Consider the following 20,898-nt stretch of genomic DNA (forward strand, 5'->3'; position numbering starts at 1 on the left):
TTCAAAATGAGTTATTTCCCTCCCAAATTTTGCTTAAACACTTTCACCATGGGACAAGCTCGGGCCTGAAAGTTAGGAATTCTGGTTCTGCATCTAACTGTGTAGCTAAGGACTTTATTTTACATCTGTAAATAGGGACAATACCTACACAAAGGAGCTGACATGGCCCTAAGATTAGAATTATAAAACTAAAGGGATGAAAAGGAATTGCCACAGTCAATCAATCATTAAGCATACATTAAGAACTTACTTTGTGCCAGGCATTTGGCATTCAAATACCAAAAAAAGCAATAATCATTGCTCTTGAAGAATATATATTCTATAGGAGAGACAACGTGGATAAGTATATCCTCAATAAATACAAGATAACCACTAGGCTGTTAGGAAGGCAGAAGCCCCTGCTTTGGATAAATGGCTGGTGTTTCAGATGCATCTTAAAGAAGTATGGGAACCCAGGCCGAGGGGCAGTGGAGCTAAAATATAGACAGAAGCTAGAGTGTGAGAAGGGGAAGCTGGAAAGATAGGCAGAGGCTGGGTTCAAAGGGCTTTAAAAGGCAAAGTTTCTATTTTATCCTAGAGGTAACAGGAGGTCACTGGATTTTAAACAGTGTTATTGTGAGCTCCATAATTAAGAAAAATCCTTTTTGTTGCTGAGTGGAGGATGGACTGAAGGGGGGAAAGACATCAATAACAACTGAAAGTCTCCTGAAATGAGTCTAATCAAGAAGGGATGAGAGTCTGACTAAGTGCGGCAATAATTGTGTGTAGTAAGAAGGGGTCAGAGAGAATTGCTGTGGAGTTAAGGACAGTGATTTGGTGAGGAACTAGATGGACTGGGGGGCTGAAGTTATAGACTTAGGAGCCTGAAATAATGGTGCTGCCTTCAACAGACATTGTTAAGTTTAGTAGAAGAGATTTGGAGACCAAAATGAGCCTTTTTTTGACATATGACATTTTTGGCAAATGACAGAGTTTTGACATGATCCAAGGTTTGAGATGCCTCCAAATAACGCAGTTTGAATATTCAGTAGATGGTGATGCAGGACAGGAGTCAGGAAAGACTTGGCCTGGATGTAGCTACCTGCATACTCTTTGCATAGAGATGATAATTCAGGAGAGAAAGAGAAGAGAATAATGGGGAAGCCCTCCACCAGTCTGAGGGAGAAGCCACAAGGAGACTCGGGAGAGAACAGTGCCAGGAAAACCCACGGAGGAAAAGGCAGCAGAGCCAGGTCAGGAGAGCTCATTCAATCCAACTCCCAAGATCCCTCAGTAGCAAAGGAATGACAGCATTTGGGTCTTCCAGGCCCAGTAAAGGGCTCTTTCCTCTGCTAAAATATATTTAGGATTATGCATAAAAAAAGGGTATGAGCAAGAATTATTATTGGTTAGGAAAAGGGAACACAAAGTCCCAGGGCCCCAAGTTTTACCAAAGGCCTGGATATCCTTTCCTTGGCTAACCAACACCTGTACTATTTCTCTTGGCAATCACCAAAGCATAAAGGTTTAAAAGCCAGAGTCCACACTGGAACTGACTATCTAAAATCAGGGCTTCTTAAGTTTTTCTACTGATGGCCCCTTTTCCGAGAAATTTTTATGCAGTCCTGGGTATATAGGTGTATAAGCCAGGCTTATATCTTAAATACTTACTGAGAATAAATCAGAATTTCGTGACACTCCCCCCCCCCCCCATTCAGTTACACAATCCCATGAGGGTCATGCCCCACAGTTTGAGAAATTTTGGTCTAAACCAGGCTGGGGAAGGAAGAAAAAGCCCAGGAAATGGGGAGTTAAAAAGGATTGGCAGCCGGCCATCTGAGACACAGAAGGCCCGGGGTTAGAAAAACTATTTCCACTATTTGTTGATGGAGAGATTTCAAAAGCAAGTGGGGGGGGGGGGGAGGAAGAGGAGGGAGAAAGGAGACATAAGGATCTGAAATGCAAATTGAATGTCTCCACAGTGTTTGATGGAGTAATTGACTAACTGATCTGATCAGTGCTTCCAATTCCTGCTTTCTGTAAAAAGGGAACCCACAAAAATCAGCTATACCTCATATTTCTTACATGTGGCATTCTTAATGAAGCACCCATTCTGTGGATGAGAAAAATGAGGCACAAAATGGTTGTTACTGGGTCCAAGTCACAAATCCAGAAACAAGGGACAACTACCTACACAGGAGCTGTAATGCTTGAACCACCCCTTCAAAACAGGTCGCCCAAGTATTAGGGCAGGTTTGACATTTTGAAGCAGAGCAGTGCGTGTGTGTGTGTGTGTGTATTCATGGGCATGGTGTGCTCACAATGTCTCTGGAGTCCTACCTGGTTCCAGATCAGGGATTTTATAATCTGTTTCTCAAAGCCTCATTCTACCACTTTTTCCAAATCTCAAGTTTCCTCATGTAGAAAATGAAGAGGTTTAAGATCCCTCTAAACACTAAATCCTGTGATTCCCATTTTACAGATGTTGAAACTGAGGCTCCAATGTTCAGCATTTTCCCTTACATTCTTTACAATACTACCTCTCTCTAATGAATCACATGGCCCAGTCACAAAGTGAATATACTAATTGGATGCAAAATATTCTTCTGCCCAACTCTGCTTTTTCTACCTTACTGGGTTTCATTTAAGTCAAAAAAGGGGCACAAAAATGCACAACTGGGCAAATGAACTGCTTAGGACATCCTCAAACTAAAATCACTATGGGCAAAACCTAGGAAAACTATCATCTCTAGGATATGGATTCACACAGCTGGCTCTAAGGAAATGACCCAGCTCCCGGGGTGACCATGACAAATCCTTGTTATCACCCAGTAACTACTAAGGCATCTGAAGCTAATTCTGGAAATTCCAAAGGGCTGCCCCCCAAGACAGCCACTGGCACATGTTAGAAGAACCTGATCACTTACTCCAACCTCTCCATGGCTAAACCCAGCAAGTGCAAAAATAAGATTTAGCTTCGGAGGAGTATTTATGGAGTGCTTGACAATGGTTTTTAGAATGTTTCCCCACTAAAATAAATGGGGTCATTTGTGTACAGAGTAATTTCATTTTACTTCCAAACTAATCTATGTTATTTTATTAAGAAAGCCTTTTGACCCAGTAGGGTCTCCACTGGGCCTGTATCCCAGAGAGAACCAAAAAAAGGTAAAAGGACCCTGTGTGCAAAAATGTTTGTGCAGCCCTTTTTGTGGTGGCAAGGAACTGGAAACTGAGTGGATGCCCATCAATTGGGGAATGGCTGAATAAGTTGTGGTATATGAAAATTATGGAATATTATTGTTCTGTAAGAAATGACCAGTAGGATGATTTCAGAAAGGCCTGGAGAGACTTACGTGGAACTAATACTAAGTGAAATGAGTAGAACCAAGCGAACATGTACACAGTAACAACAAGATCATGCAATGATCTTTGTGGTAGACATGGCTCTTTTCAATAATGAGGTGATTCAGGTCTATTACAAAAGACTTGTGATGGAAAGAGCCCTCTGCATCCAGAAACAGGACTATGAAGACTGAATGTGAATTGCAACATAGTATTTTCATCTTTTTTGTTGTTTGTTTCTTCTTTTTTCTTTCTCATTTTCCCCTCTTTTTGATCTGATTTTTCTTGTAGGGCATGTTTGGCTTATATTGGATTCCTTGCCATCAAGGTTTTGCAAAAGTGAATGTTGAAAACCATTTTTGCATATATTTTGAAAATAAAAAGCTATTTTTTTTAAAAAGCAAATATTAAATATTATTATACTATATTGCGCTTTATTACCTCACTTGCTCATCACAACAATCTTGGGAGGCAAGTGTTATTTTATCATCCCCATTTTACAAATGTGAAAACTGAGGCTGAGAGAAGTTCAATGCCTTGCTTGGTATCAAAAAGCTAGTAAATTCATCTAAAGGCAGGATTTTCATTCAGGTCTTCCTGACTCCAAGTCCAAAGCTGCCTTGTTGTCTAGCTATGAAGACTGATGTTAAATATCAATAACCTGATTGCTTATCTCCACAAAGTGCCTTACTTACCACAATTCTCTCAAAAGAAGAAAACATGATCCTCTGATCCATGATAACTGAAGAAAACTGAGGCTCTTTGAGTTTCTGTGACTTGCCCATAGCCACCCAATTACCGTAGCCTAAGGCCACTCACTGACCAGGGAATGTGAGCAAGTCTGGTAAGCAAGAGGCTGCGATCCAGCCTTCAGATTCTCGGAATTGTATTTGCACTGATCAAAGCCCTTTCAACACGCAGGTTTATGTAAAGGCTCCTGGGAGACAAAATAATTATACGAGTCAAAATGACTTCAGTCTCTCAGCCCTGGATTTACAACTGACCTAAAAAGGAAAGGACTAAGAACCCATAAGACCAACGTTGTTTTCAGGAGACAACCAACTGAAACGACTGGCATGGGAGCCCAAGCTGATTTTCCACACAGATGTACGGAAGAGAAGCCCTTTGCATGGAGGAATCGCATTCTAAACCTCCAAGGTCCTCCGAGCCAGCTGCTACCTAAGGTGCAAACACCCTCAACAGCAGCACAGCTGAAAGATGATACGCAGGCAAGGCAGCAATCCTCCACCCAGGTTCCCCTTTACTTCTTAGCTGAAAAATCACATTTGTTAGAAAAAGAGGCCTTTTTAAGATAACCACATTTCTAATTTCCAGCTTTTATAGCAGACACACTCCTGAAAAAGGGAGGAAAATAATCAGACATGGCCCCAAGTCAAGAAAGTGTCTAAAAGAAGTTCAAGACTGAATGGAAATAAGGTCAGTAACACTGGCTTGTAAGAACTATCAGAGAGATCCAGTGGCCTGGCCGGTGTACTGCAACCTGATCTTAGGGGGGGATCGGATCGTGCAGCATCTCGGGCTTAAACAGCACAGCTGCTCAGCCAGGAGACGGAGACAGAGACAGACACAGACAGAGAAACAGAGACAGAGAGACAGAGAGAGCAGAGATAGAGAGAGATACAGAGAGACAGAGAGACAGACACAGAGAGAGACCGTGTCTGCATAATTACACCTGTAGTTGGGAATCCCTGCTAGTCCTTGAGTATAGTGACCACAGCTCTTAAATACAGGTAGTTAAAAAGAAAGATGCCAAGTGACAAAAAGGTATTTATTAAGTACTTACTTGTGTACGAAACACTAGGCTGAGAACTGGGAAAGGATAGTCCCTGTTAGCAGAGCAGATGTAGCACACAGGGGGCAGTAACTTTTTGACAATCATCTCCCTGGAGTTCAAAGTTGTTGAAAACTCAGAAACACTCAGACTTCATTCAGCAACTTTCTCAGACAGATACAGATACTTTAACAAAGCAAAGCTCCGTGCAGAGGGGCAGGAGTTACAAAAGCACAAACAAGGCCCACAAAGGAAAATAAAGGCAAGAGTGGGAACTAAGAGGGTATTATCATGGATCGGAAGAGAGCAAATCGTTACCAAGAGCTGGGGTTTGTTTTGGTGGGAAGGGGAGGAAAGCTGCCCAGACGCAGGGATGGCATAACCGGGTGCAGATTGTAAGCAGGGAGCTTCGAGTTCCCAGAAAGAGCAGCTGACATCATGAGGGTCTGAACTATTAGCTCTCGCTGTCTGCCAGCAAGGTGGGCATTTCTGCCATTCCACACCTGCAGCAGCCTCAGTCTCCTCACAACCACAACTACTAGAAACAGACACTTCTCACTTTACATACATTTGCATAGCATAATTCCACTTTATGTAAGTAGTTCTCTAAGAAAGTCTTGTCCCAAAACAGCCATGTTGACTTTACTGCATAGTACTGTGCTCCCTCTTTGTTCCTGCCCCTCGGCTCAGCACCGAGGCCCCTCCCAAAGCAAAAAGATAAGAATCAATCATTCCAAAGTCTTTCACATGAGAGCAGAAGAATGAAGCCCAAAGCCCGAGCCCTTTGCTCTATTCTGCCCATCTGTCCTGTATCTGTCTTCCGTCCCTCCCGTGTCTGCCCCCGTCCCCCATACTCCTCCTCTTGCTTCGCTATCCCCAGCCCCCATACGGCTCTGAACTATGTGCAGGCCCCCTTCCTTCCTCTCATCAATGGGCAAAGACATATATTAAGATTATTTTACATAGAGGTCTGCAGAATGATCCACTTCTCTATACCTAGAAAAGAAAGTTCTCAGTGCCTTGTAACTGTGAAGATGTTTCAGCTTCAGAAATGACAACTAAGAACAGAGAGCCTGAGCTGATGGTGAGGGAGGGAGCCTGCTGGCATACATGGGACAGGGCAGAGGTACCAAGTGCAGGTAGGCTCTGCTAGCTGGCAGGACTGCTGCAGAGGAGGGGGCAAAAGGGGAGCAGCGGGGCAAAAGGGGAGCAGCAGAGCTAAAGACAGCAGGGGCCAGATCTGTGGGGGACTCTGGGTGCCAGATTTCAGCTGAGGGGGCAGGTTGCGGAAAGACTCCAGCTGTTTCCATTTACATCCATAAATCAGCACAGCCTCTCCAACCTGTGAACAGCTGCATGGGACCCTGTGCTGAACCAGCAACTACTCATTTTTTAAATCCAAAGAGTACAAATATATAGCAACTGTCATTCCCTGGGGTTCTTTGCTAGAAGGTCTGCTAGGATCTGTTTTTTGAAAGCGCTGATGATATCTGCAACAACTTACACAGGTAGCCACAGAGATGATCACTGTCCCAAGCCAATCTTCAAGGCAGAACACGAAGACGTTAGGAATATGTCCCTCACGGAACATGGTGGCTCATATGAAGGGGATGAAAGGTCAATTTTCAGTGACCAGCCATGTCTAAAAGTTGCCAGACAGTAGGTCAGGAGCATATCTGCACTCATTCAATTACAAGTTCCTGCAAGAGGGGATTTTATTGATTTATTTTTCTATTCTGAAGGACCTAACAGGCAATCTAGGCAATATAAAAACAAAAATTATCAATAAAAATCTTTTTTTTAAAGTAATAACGTAAGCCCAATAAGGGTGAACATTAAAGTTTCCAAGCCCTTTAGTATTTACTCTACAGGGAACCTCGTTCTTACAGTCTCCTGTAGAGTTCAGTTAACATAAGACCCAACTACTTCTGACAAAAGATACAAATGCCTCTCTCCGCAGACATTACTACTCCTCTCTCTTCTTCCAATATTTTTCCCTTCTGAGCAACTGACACCTGAACTTTTCAAAGGTGCTTCTAAATCCCACCAAGATGCTCCAGCTCCCTCAGGCTTCACTGCTTCCTGGATAAGGAATCGTCATCTGGTTGGGCATTACCCCACTCCAGAAATAAGGTCCATCTGGAGGATGTTTTAACTAGTCATCTACACCGGGTCCCTTTTCTAACAAATTCTGATGTTTAGAACAGTTGATGATTCGAGAGTCACTGAGGCAGACCACATTTCAATTTAACTTTGTTAAACTATACACCAAACTGGGGCCTTTTGTTAGGTCTCAACAATAAACCCTTTGCCGTTTGGAGCCATAAATTGTATAGAATTGTTAAAGTCCTCACAAAGAGGATAGTGAGCCAACATGTGCTGCGGAAATAAGAAGAAAATTTCTACTCAAGCATAAGGGCTCCATTCACATTGTACCAAGTTCAAAGGAGTCAAAAGGATGTCTATTGAAGTTGATTTCCCTTCTCCTCCAACATCCTTTTCTTCTTACAGTACTATTCATACTGACAAAGGTCATGCTCAACTCCAGTAAGGCAGAATCTCTGAGCTGGCTCTCAGGCCTGCTCCAAGGAGCCAAAGCGACTGAACGGCCCCAGATGCGCAGCAGAGCAAATCCAGATTGGCTGCCCATAGGTTGACCCTTAAGTGACATCTTTACAATTTACAAAATTCTTTGCCTACATTTGTCTCATTTGATGCCTTTGGAGCTGGCGGACCAAGTCCTGATCCTGACTATCTTTAAGATGGGGGAGACAGAAAAGGAGGGAGTGAAAGAGGAGGGAGGGAAGCACAGAAGAAAGGGGAGGGAGGGAAAGGAGAAAAGCAGAAGGGAAAGAGAGACTGGGGGTGGGAGGAGAGGAGGGAGAAATCCAGCTGCAGCATCTCTGCTGCATTTGAATTCCAGGAATCTGAATTCTTGTAGGCTCTGCAGTTCAAGTACAAAGTCTCTCAGGCCCTACTACACACACATGGGCCTGTCAATCCCCCTAACTAACTTTCAGAAAGACACATCAAGATGAATTCATAAAAAATGAATCTTCCTGAAGACCATCTATCTGCTGCGCTGTCGAGGGGAGGCTGCTATCTGATCAGTGGAGTGGAGGAGCCCCAGTGATAAAATCAGAGAGCTCTCAAATATTATAAACACAGAGGGTGGCCCAGGGAAGGGAACTGACCCACTGGCAATGACATGTGCTAATAAATGACAAATTGAATGCCATTTTGAAAGCCCCCAGCACTGTAGGTAACTGAAGAGACCTTGGAATCTGGGCTTTGGAAGCCATAAAATCCGTGTTCTGGGAGAAGTGGACAAGGAAGGGAAAGGGCAAGGGAAAAAGTCCCTACAAAACATGAGGCCCCCTCGAGGCCAGCTGCCAAGAGGGCCACAGCTGAGGTTTCCTGGGAGATCAGGAGTGGGAGGCAGCAAGGATGAGACTTGTGCATTTTGGTACTGCTGCTTCTCTGGGGGGAAATGGGATTAACGAACTACAGAGACAGGTCATAAAGTTCTTAAAGGAAAGTGCCAGAAGTTGGCTTCATTCTTCAGAGGCACCTATAAAAGCTGTCGCTACCCAACTTCCTTGCTTTAATAGATGTCTGAAAAAACGAAGGTCCTATTTCCCTGCACATTGTTTTATTTACACACAAACAATGCATTTCCATATGATGCCTTTGTGCAAACAAAAAACCGAATAAAAAAGGAGGAACCTAGTCAAAATAAAACATCCCCACTTCGAGGTGCTGGCCACAAAGCTACAGACTTGGGCAAAAACAGGAAATTAAGACAAAGTGTTCGGTATTAAGCCAGGAAGGGAAACCGAGCAGCTCTACCCAGCGGGCCCCCAGGCGACCGGCACTGGGGATTTCTTTCCCTGGGAGCCCTTCTTGACCTAAGAGCTCCTTCTGGGCTTGGGCAGCCAGCGGCCTAAGACAAACCTCTTTTTCCTCCCCCTCCCCCAGAGGAAGGGGTGGCCAGAGAGTGTTCAAGGCCCGGGCCCCGAGATTCTGGCAGGGCAAGCGCTTCACTTGGGAAAGTGCGAAAGCGGGCCCGGCCCCAAGGTGCGCCCAGCAGCCCGCGGCGGCCCGGCCCCCGCCTGCTCCGGCAGCGGCTGCTCTCGGGCCCATCAGCGCTGCCCGGCCGGCACGTTCCGAGCCCTCCCGGGGAGAGGGAGGCAGGGACCCCGCCCGCCCGCCGAGAGCTAAGCCCGCCGGGCTGCGCACAGGAGCTGTCCCCGAGCCGGGAGCAGAGGAAGCGGGACCCCCGCGGCCCGCAGCCGCCGCCCTTCCATTCCGAAGGCTTTTGCCCCCAGGCCCAAAGCAGGCGGGGCCGCCTCCAGCCCAAGGCTCTAGGAGAGGGTCCAAGGGCGGCCCGCACTTGACTCAGGGGCTGCCCCAGATCTCCCAGGCCCTAAGGCCGGGCCAAGAACGGCCAATCAAAGGCACGGGAGGAAACGGCTCGGACAGACAATCTCCGAGCCCTGATGCCCATATAAGGTAAAAAGCAGGGCCAGAAGCCCGCAGCGCCCGGGCACCAGGCTGCGGCCGGAGAGACGGGAGCCCCGGGGGACGGGAGGGGGCCGCCGCCCTCCCCCACCCCCCAGCAGCCCCAGGCCGCCGGGCGCTTTCCACCCCCGGGGTCTGCGGGAGGGCCAGCAGCATCGGGGCGGAGGAGACCCCCCCCCCCCCCCGCAGCGGAGGAGAGCCCCCCGAGGCGGCCGGCACCCCACTTGCCACTGACGTCATCAGCCAGTAGTCATTGTTCTGCGCCCCGGCACCGCCCCGGTCCCCTCCTGGAGGCGCAGCCCACCCCGGCACCCCAGGAGGCTCCGGCACCGGGGGAGCCACGAGACGGGCTTCTGGGGCCCCGGCAAAGGGGGAGGGGTGGACTCATTCAAGCCCCCTCCCCGCTCGGGACAGCCCCGGAACCCTCTCTCACAACAGTTTCTGAATACAAAAATAACACACACACACAATGCCATTTTCCTCTCTGTGACCCCATTTGGGGCTTTTTTGGCAACGATACTGGCGGGGTTTGCCATGTGCTTCTCCAGCCCATTTGACAGATGAGGAAACTGAGGCAAACAGGGTGAAGTGACTTGCCCAGGGTCACGCGGCTAGGCAGTTTCCTCAATCAGAAAACGAGAATAATAAATAATAGCGTCTATGTCTCGGGGTAATTAGGAAGATATTACGAAGAACTTCACGTGCTAGATTTATTGTCATCAATAATAACAAACCTGATCTATGACCCGGAAAGGGTGAAATCCGATCTCTCAAAATGTTAGCTCTCAAAAGCAGATTGGGAGTGGGGGGTAGGAGGTGGGGAGAAGAGTCCCCTGAGGGAGCACAGGATCCAGACTGGGATTTAGAATGGAAGGCTTGGGGTTTTTTCTCATCTTGCCTCTATAGGGTGACCTCAGACATCCCACTTAAGGGCAGTGCCAAGATAATTACAAGGGTCCCTAATGCTTGAAAGGTTATAACCCTAAAATTATGAAGACCTAGAGAGATAAGTGAAAGGTATATTATTATGGGTGGCTCCTATAACAAAACTACAGACACACACTTCCCCAAAGAAAATGCTCTATTGGTTTGGGGTGAGCCACAATTCTTAAGGATACACAGCCAAGGCTGTGAGGGCTCTTGGAAAGGAGCAGGCTGGATGTTTGGCTAATGCTCCTTTACCTAAGCTCTTGCCCAGTTTCACCCTAGTACCTCCCTTGGAAGCCAGAAGGGAGCTGAGCAGCAGCTCTTGAGACTTCACAGTCCTAGGTTTTTTTCTTCCAATTTTTAAACATTTTTATTTAAGTTTTGAGTTCCTAACTCTATCCTTCCCTCTCCCCTCCCTAAGACAGGAAGCCGTAAGATAAAGGTTATCCATGGACAATTATGTAAAATACTTCCATGTTAGTCATTTTGTACAAGACTTGAATAAAAGAAAAATGAGAGTGAAAAATAGTAGGCTTCATCTGTATTCAATCAATACCAGATAGTCTGCTTTATCATTGGTCCTTTGGGACCATCTTGGATCACTGTATTACTGAGAATAGCTAAATCATTCACAGTTCTTCATGGAACATTAAGGTTGCTTTTACTGTTCCACAACCCCAATTAGGAGTCAAATAACTACTAATCAACTCCTCCTCCTGTCCCTTCACCTTCACCTCCAATATCCCAAATACTAGAGCCAGAAAAAAAAAGCTAAGCTCCCCCACCCACTCCCCAAGAATACCTAAGAACTGGTAGGAGGAAGTAGGTCGAGACTGAGCACCATAAGCTACCCATTAAGCAGGTGGATCTATCAGGAGGAAACACAATTTTGCAGCACTCTATCAATACCATAATTTTGCAACAGTTCATATATTTTGAATTCAATGAATCAATGAACATTTGTTAAACATCTCTCCTCTGTGCTAGGCAAAATACCAAGTACCAGGGATCCACAGACAAAAAAAGACAGCCCTGCCTTCATTTTACAGGTAGGAATGGGTCCATGTTCATGTGTTCGGATGGACAGATGGATGAATGAACTGACAGACTGATGTATGGACGGAGGCACTTATCTACAAAACAAACACATTATTATAGGACGGATAATCAATATTAAGCATATCACTATTGAGTCTGTATCCCAAAGAGATCAAGAGGGAAAGGGACCCCATGTGCCAAAAAAAAAAGTGGCAAGGAACTGGAAACTTAAGTGAATGCCCCTTAATTGGGAAATGGCAGAGTAAGTTATGATAGATGAATATAATGGAATATTGCTCTTCTATAAGAAATGATGAGCAAGCTGATTTCAGAAAAGCCTAGAAAGATTTACGACTTGATGCTAAGTGAAGTGAGCAGAACCAGGAGAACACTGTACACAGTAACAAGAAAGTAGTGATCCAAGACAATTCCAATAGACTTGGGATCGAAAATGTCATCTGCACCCAGAGAGAGAACTATGAAGACTGAATGTGGATCCAAAGCATAATGTTTTCACCTTTTTTGTGTACTTTTTCTTTCTCATGTCCCCTCCTCTTCCCCTTTTGGTCTGATTTTTCTTGTACAACATATCAAATATTAAAATGTGTTTAAAAGGATTCATGTTATACCTATTTTATATATGCATATTATATATATGCATAAAATAAATAAATATATATATATATATATACACACACACACACACACATATATAACCTAGACACACGCACAGAGATGTACATGTATAACTTATATCAGATTGATTGCTGTCTTGGGGAGGAAGGTGGGAGAAAAAAAATTTGAAATTCAAAATCTTACAAAAATTAATGTTGAAAACTCTGTGTGTGTGTGTGTATGTAAATAGAATACTATTAAAAAAAATTTTTACAAGAAAAACACAAAAGCAGGTTTTTCTACAACCTTATAACAAATGTTTAAAACAAAATCATATTAAACCAGTTTTGTCACATGGGCACAGGATCCCTCTTGCTGTCAGTAAGACCCTCTGCATCCTCATAATAAGTCTCCCTGTGAGCTTTTTAACCAAATGTCTGCTGCTATTTTGGAAAATATCCCTTAAGAGGCTCCAGGTGCTGTTGGTTCCAGCATGGTGGAACAGGAGGCCCCCACACTATCAGGCTCTCAGAGGAGCTGGGGAGCTACAGCCAGGCCTCTCCTCACCGGCCCAGTCAGAACTGAGCATCTCTGATGAGCAGAAAGGACAATTCTAAGAGACCAGTAAAACAGGTTTCAATTATTGTAACAGACAACCTGTTATAAATAAATAAATGAAGGCAAAGGAGCTCCTGCCCGCTCTGCACACTGGCACGGATCTGTTCAGAGAGCATGTGATGGGGCAACGAGTCAAAAGAATGAGGCAGGTGCCAATACCACACCCAAAGTTACCAGAAGGGGAGCAGTCAGGAAGGAGGTGATTCTCCCAGATGACTAACATGGATTTTCTATCAATGCACCTTAAGAAGCAGAACTCATTACTGTCTCATACTGACACACTCCCGGCAGGTGGGGGAGCAGGGAAGAGGAAAGCGGAGGCCAGGGAGGAAGCAGTCATGGAAGAAACCAGACATGCCCTTGCACTTCCAGGCAGAACCACAAAGTCCAGAGCAGTCTCCTTAGAGTCTGAGGGTGTGGAAGGATCAGCGTGCTATCAGGCTGCCCTATCTCAGTAAGGCATGGTGTTGAGTCAGGCCTATATCATCAACTCCAGCTACCTTCCATACAGGAAGAGACATGTTGCCAGCCAAACAAAGAAGAGTCCAGAGAGGGCTGAAAATCTGCTTATTCTCAGAGGAACAGGATTCTGCAATTTTGGCAAAACACAAACAAAAAAATCCACCACCTAGATTTCAGGAGAAAAAGAAATCCCTCATGGCCAAAACAAAACCACAGATCAGAATTATGGGTCGGGAGACCTAGTATTACCATTCACTGAAAATTATAAAAGTGTTAAATGTTTAAGTGTCTGGACCTCCAAGGTCTAAAACAGTGATCTTAAGTTGATTCAATGGGCAAAACACAAGGGGGGGAGGAGAAGGGGAGAGAGGGAAAGGAGCAAAGGGAGGGAAGAGAGGTATATAATGCGTGCAATAAAGCCTTTTGTTCACAAAGTCTTCTGTGCTGAGTCAAAGCAAAACACCTGCCTTCACTACTTTGGGTGGAAGTTATCAATGGGAGAATATGAACAAGAACAGAAATCTGGTCTTTAGCAAAGATAGGAAAACCAATACCAAGAAAACCACAGAGCCACAGAAGTGCTCGTGCACAACCTTGGGTCTCCTGGCCTTATGGAGTCTAGGTCTCCACACTGTCTGTGTTTTTAAGGCCAAGATCCACTTGGACCTCTCAAAGCAGTTGGCTACACAATGAATTGTTTATGGAAGTTACTATGCCAGATTTTGGACAAAGGAAAAGGTCCCAACATTCAAAAAGTTTGTATTCTACAGGGAAGGGGATTTATAATAGTCAATTCCATTCAATATTTTTGTTTATATTTCTAGACCTTAAAAGTATTTATTTTGTGCTTTTTTAAAAAAAATAAATATTGAGTTCCAAATTCTCTCCCTCCCTCCAGGCCCTCCCCTACTCACTGAAAAGGCAAGCAATATCAGTCACATTCAAAAAAAAAAAAAAAAAAAAAGAAAAGAAAAGAAAGTACAAGGAAAAAAATAAAGAACAATTAAACTTCAATTTGCACTATTTTCTTTCTAGCAGTGGGTAGGATTTTTCATCATGAGTCCTTCAGAATTGTCTTGGATCCCTGTCTTTTTCAGAGTAGCTGCTAAGTCTTTTACAGGTGATCACTGTTCAGAGTTGTTCCTGTTGTGTTTTCTAGTTAGGCTTACTTCACTTTGCATCATTTCATATACGTCTTCCCAGTTTTTCTGAAATCATCCTACTCATCATTTCTCAGGCAGCACAACAATATCTCAACACAATCAAATACTCCAACTTGTTTAGCTATTCCCCGGTGGAGAAGCACACGGATCCAATTTCCAATTCTTTGCCATCACAAAAAGAAATGCTACAAATATTTCTGTACATAGGGGTCCTTCTTCCTTTGGCTTGAGCTCTTTGGGAAACAGAACTACTAGTGACATTGCTGGGTCAAAGGGTATGCAAGTTTGTAGCCCTTTGGGCAGAGTTCTAAATTCTTCTCCAGAAAGAGCTGGACCAGTTCACAACTCTTTCAACTGTGCAGGAGTGTCCCAATTTTCCCACACCCCTCTGTCATGTTAGTCAATACAATAGGTGTGAGATGATACCTCAAAGATGTTTTCAATTTCTCTAATCAACAATAACTTAGAGCATGTTATTTGTGTGTTGACAGATTTTGTTTCTTTCTCAACAAATATTTCTATTAAGCACATTTACCATGTACAAGGAAGAGAGGCATTGAGAGCATTGTGGAAGCTTGGGTCCAAGGCCTGCCTCTGATTGGACAAGTCCATGCCATGCAACTCGATAAATTGTAAAGCTGATAGTCAGCATGAGAAACTTCCCATAAGCATGTTCCCACCAGGAGCACCCCTATTTTTCCAAATTGAAAAGGCGCTGGCACTGTGCTGGGAAGGAGATATTTTCTTCTTAAAGCTTTTTTTTCTGGCTTATTATTAGTTTTTCATTATATTATATCTTGCTTTCAAATAAAGATCTCTTTTCTCTTCCTCTTACCTTCTCCTATTCCAAAATCCCACAGTTAAGTTCCCCCCCCCCAAAAAAAAAGACTATACAATTGCTAATTGAAAAACTCCCTCCCCAGGGGCTAAGTGGTACTGTGGATAAAGTACCAGCCCTGAAGTCAGGAGGACCTGAGTTCAAATCGCCTCAGACACTTAATACTTCCTAGCTGTGTGATCCTGGGTAAATCACACTTAACCCCAATTGTCTCAGCAAATAAATAAATAAATAAAATCTCCCTCCTTTCAATTCAAGAGAACTGAAGCTTCTACCCAAACAATACCCAGACAAGTATGTATAGGCTAATTTGGAGAAAAAAGCACTAACAACTAGAGAGAATTCTAGGCAAACATGACAGTGGGAGCCAAACATGGAGTTTGGGCAAGGCAAGTAAACCAATTTGACCAAAACTAAAACAGTGTATGAGAAGGGGAGTTAAGAAGAAACAAATCTGGAAAGGAAGGCTGGGCCAGGTTTAAAAAAAAAAAAAAAAAAAAAAAAAAAAAAAGAGCTTGTGATACCAGGTTAAGGAGTTTGTGTTTTATCCCAGAGACAATCAGGAACCCTTGAAGATCCTAGAGTCAGGAAAACTGGGGCAGAAGAGAAAGCACTAACCACTGGGGCCAATCGAGAGTGCTTCAGAGAGGAAGAGGCATCCAAGCAGAGCCTCAAAGACAGACTGCTTTTGATGAGGAAGGAAAGCTGGGATGTGGATTCTAGTTCCTAAAGATCTGATGAGGGGGAATCATTCATTTGGAACCAAGACTGGGAAGGTCTTTCAATGTCAGGCAAAGCGGAGCCACAAAAGGTGTTGGAATAAGGGAATGGTAATTAGACCCATGCTTTAGGAAGACTGCTTTGGAAGTCATGTGGGAGGTAAACAGGGATCTGGGGGTGACTGAATGGGAGTAAAAAGAAGAGGACGACTGCAAGAAATGGCTGGGAGGAGGCAAGGACATTGAGGATAACTCCGAAGAATACGAAAGGGTAGTGAGGAAGCAGGGGCAGACAATTCATGGATATCTGGCAGTGGAAGGAGAGCCATAAGACAAAAACTTAAAAGAATGGCAGGGTCAAACATAGGTGGGGGGTGGGGGGAGAGGGAAGAAGGGAGTGGCAATTATGTTGTAGAGAGAAAAACCTGTACATCTAAGTCACTGAAAATGGCAGAAAAGGAATGGCCAGTGTCCAAGCCCCTAGATGAGGGAGCAGGACACTGGACAGTATTAGCATTGGAAGGTAGAGGAACATCTCAGAGATGGGGATAACGGAGAGGATGATGGTGGAGATGCAGAGGCAGGTTTAGGGGTAGGGAGCCTGGCTTCTATTTCCTCCAACTTGGAGATGTCTGGGAGTTGAAGGAGAAAAGGGGTGGGGAGTGGGGGAAGGGTGACAGACTATCAAGAAAGGACCTCTATCAACTGAGAGCCTAATTGAAAAGAGATCCCATGAGTTGTGGCAGACTCATCATGGTAGTGTGACTTCCTCCAGCACCATTTGGCAGCTTGGCAGATGGGCTCATCAAAGGAACCCATTCAGCCTCTCACTCCTCGACCCCAATGCTGCCTCTAATAGCTACAGAGGTCACGTGCGCTGATCATGAGGAATGTGTTGCTATAGTATCACCATCTAATATATCCACAGAAAACAAAGTCCAAGTGCCTAAACTCTAAGACGAGTATATTCCTTCTAAACAAGCTTCTGTCGCTGGGCCCTTAAAAAGGACAAGGGAATGGATACCATAAAGACTACTCTCAGGTACTTTGAAAAGGAAAGAACCTCCTCTCCCCCGGTGGGGAAGCCCCCAGAGTTCCAGCAGAGTCAATCCAAATACAGCCACAGACAGAATGGTCTCAGCGATTTTCTTAACAAACCCCTACCTGAAACAGAAATGCCCTATAATTAGTACCCAGCCTGCAATCTAGCTTCCCACCTCTTCACTCCATTGCAACTGCCTTCTCCAATGAGCTGCCAGATCTAATGAACGGCCTTTTCTCGCAGATCCCCTTTTTCTTCAGGATATATTCTCCTGTCATAAGTTCTTGCCACAGCATCCCCTGACTCTCCTCTCAATCTAAAATTTCCTCAGTTTCTTTTGCTGGCTCTTCATTTGTCCCAACTACCTGTGAGTCAAGGTTTCTTCACAGCTCTGGTCTTTTCACTAGGAATGTTTGCAAGTCTACAATATCATTAAAGGTTCATTGTCCCCCTCTAATGCTACAGGGTTTTTGCTGGGTCTGTTACGATCCAGCTTCTACTCTGATGCAGACTCTCATAACTTCATGGCTAGACGATGCTGCCCGTGGTTCTCCCTGCCTCAAGTCTCTCCCCACTTCAATCCATCCTCCATTCAGCCACCAAAGTGATTTTCCTAAAGTACAGGCCCTCCCATGTTACCTCCTACCAATAAACTCCAGTAACTCTCTATCCTCTCCAAAATCAAATACAAAAATCCTCTGTTCAAAGCCCTTCATAACTTTCCAGTCTTCTTATACCTTATTACCCCGTGGTTTATGCTTTGGTCCAGTGACACTGGCATCCTTTGGTATTCCTCAAACACGACACTCCATCATCCTCATCTTCAGGCATTTTCCTTGTCTGTCCCCATGCCTAGAATGCTGATCTCATCATCTCCACTTAGTGCATTCCCTGATTTCCTTTAAAATCCCAATTAAATTCCATCTTTTCAGACTTTTCAAACTCCTCTTAATTCTAGTGTCTTTTCTTTTAATTTACTCTTTATCTTACAAATGCATTAGTTTCTTTAGCAATCTGAGCAGGGCCTGTCTTTTGTTTGTTTGCTTTTTACTCTCTAGGGCCTATCTTAGTGCCTGGCACATAGTACTAAATGTTTAATAAATGTTTACTGACTGACAGCCCATATTCTTTGACTTCTAGAATATCACATTCCAAGCTCTCCTCTCCTATAAAGTTGTGGCTGCTAAATAATATGCAATCCCTGGCTGTCACTCTTCAGGGCCTTCAAGACTTCCTTTCTTACTGCTTCTTTGACTTGGAAATTCTGAATTTTGACTATGATGTTCCCAGGAGTTTTAATGTTGAAATGTCTTTCAGGAAAGGACTAGATTCTTTCTACATCCACTTTGCCCTATTATGCTTCTAAAAGTGCTAAGCAAATTTTTTTGTTTTAATTTGCTTTTACTTTTTTTAATTTCTAGGCTCTTTTTTTTTCATCACAGCATTCAGACAGTTCAATGTTTCTTGGACTTTTTTTTCTCCTTGATCTTTTTTCATAGTTTTTTTGCTTGTGATCTCTTATATGTTCTTTTTGTTTGGTTCTTTCTAATTTTAAGGGATTTTGTTGTCTGGGCAAGATTTTATGCCTCCTTTGACGAGCTGTTGCTTCTCTTCCCGATTCTTTCTTCCATAACTCACACTTATTTTCCAATTTTTTCTTCAAGTATTTATAAATGAAAAATTTAAACTCTTTTACAAAATTCTTGCTTCATTTCTTCCAAGGATTCTATTTGACTAAATGGGCCCAAGCTGTAATTTTTCTCTGAGGTTTTTGCTTGTAGATATTTTAGAGTCATTCTCTTCTTCTTGGAAGAATAACTGCTGGACTCAACTCCTATCAGCCAACTATAAAGCTTTGTTGATTCAGTAACAGAAGTGTAGCTTCCTCTTTGATCTGAGATTTCTGTCCTGGTTATTCCTCTACAGGGAGGGCTAGATTCAGCAAGTTGGACCCTGCTCTGCTACAATACTACTGCTATTGATGCTGGCTTCTGAACTTTCTCCTTTCTCCATACACAGTTCAGGGCCTCTCTAACTCAGGATGAACTTCCCTCAGGTAGCAGGTAAAACTGGATAGTGGATGACAAAACTGCCAGCTCACATCTATCCCCATTGCAGTACCCTGGTATGAGTTTGGGGATGCCTGGTATGGACTGTGGTTTTCTTATTAGCCTGGTGCACGTCCTGGAGTATCAGAGTGCTCCATGTGGTACATGCCCTTGGCCCATCTCCAGGGATGTCTGTCCCCCAAACCTGTTTTATATCCCTATGACCAGCTAGACTGAACAATTGCCTCATGGCAAGGTTTTCCCATCAAGATTCAGTCTTAGTAATCATTCTTGGTGGTTGTGAACTGATCCAGCCATTCTAGAGAGCAATTTGGAACTATGCCCAAAGGGCTATCAAATCATACATATCCTTTGATCCAACAGTACCACTATCGGGCCGATATCCCAAGGAGATCACAAAAAAGGGAAAAGGACACCTATGTGTGCAAAAACCTTTGTAGCAGTTCTTTTTTGAAGTAGCAAGAAACTGGAAACTGAGTGAATGCCCATCAGGTGGAGAATGGCTTAATAAGTTAGGCTATATTAATATTATGGAGTATTATGGTTCTATAAGAAAAGATCAGCAGAATGATTTCAGAGAGGCCTGGAGAAACTTACAGGAACTGATGCTGAGTGAAGTAAGAACCAGAACATTCCACATGGCAACAGCAAGATTATACGATGATCAATTGTGATGGACTTGGTTTTTTTCTAACACTGAAATGATTCAGGCCAGTTCCTATGGTCTTGTGATGGAGAGAGCCATCTGCACCCAGAAAGGGTTGTGGGGACTGAGTGTGAATCACAACATAGTATTTTCACCTTTTTTTGTTGTTTGCTTGCATTTTGTTTTTTCTGAATTTTTTTTCCTTTTGTCATCTGATTTTTCTTATGCAGCAAGATATTTGTGGAAATATGTATCGAAGAATTGCACATGTTTGGCATATATTGGATCACTTGCTGTCTAGGGGAGGGGATGGGAAAAAGGGAGGGGAAAAATTTGAAACACAAGGTTCTGCAAGAGTGAATGTTGAAAATTACTTATGCATGTTTTGAAAACAAAAAGCTTTAATTTAAAAAAAAGATTCAGTTTCGTATTATTTTCTACATCTGTTTGAAAGCTTTTGTGGACAGGAGCTCACAGCACTGCTTTCTAATAGTGGCTTTACTCCCTCTAACTGTGAATACCCCCAAGGCTCTGTCCTGGGCTGTATCCTCTTATCTCTATACCACTTTGTAGCTTTCCCCAGCTCCAGTTCAGTTAGCATCTCCATGCAGATGATTCCACATCCAGTGTCTCTGCATGTATCTCTAACACTCCAGGACAGGCTGTGCACCAGGGTAATAAGAAAACCACAGTCCATACAAGGAACCCCCTCTCGAATTCTCACTGCAGTCCTGCAGCACCGACTGCCTTGTGGACTGATTTCTCCACTCTAGTTCCTCAACAAACTTGAAAACATTAGCCTGAGTGCAATACCAACATCCTAACTTCTTAAGAAATTTTCCATGTGAAACACACACAAAAGAACATTTTCTGCTGAGACTTTTCTGGGGCTTGATTTCATGCAGCAAGGCATTACCAAATCAAACTTGTGCATGTTGTTTTAGATATCAGAGATAAACTTCTCTAAAAAAGATGGGCCAATTGGAATAGAAGAACGAAGATCAAGTCTTCAAATGCTATTCTCAATTGTGTAACTCTCTTGTGCTATATCTCTGAACAAAATCCTTTTACATGGTGATAGCATTAAGTTCTTCCACTTAGGGATCATCTTGTTCCCAACTCTGCCC

The 20,898-nt window shown here is 43.8% G+C and overlaps 1 protein-coding gene across 1 annotated transcript in view; it reads right to left on the reverse strand.

Moving 5' to 3' along the window:
• The window catches only part of CORO1C (coronin 1C), an 82,390-nt gene that overhangs the window by 21,861 nt on the left and 39,631 nt on the right, over positions 1 to 20,898 (reverse strand). The gene's annotated exons all lie outside the window — the stretch shown is intronic.

Source organism: Sarcophilus harrisii, chromosome 1, assembly GCF_902635505.1.
Source record: "Sarcophilus harrisii chromosome 1, mSarHar1.11, whole genome shotgun sequence".
In the NCBI taxonomy this organism is placed as follows: Eukaryota; Metazoa; Chordata; class Mammalia; order Dasyuromorphia; family Dasyuridae; genus Sarcophilus; species Sarcophilus harrisii.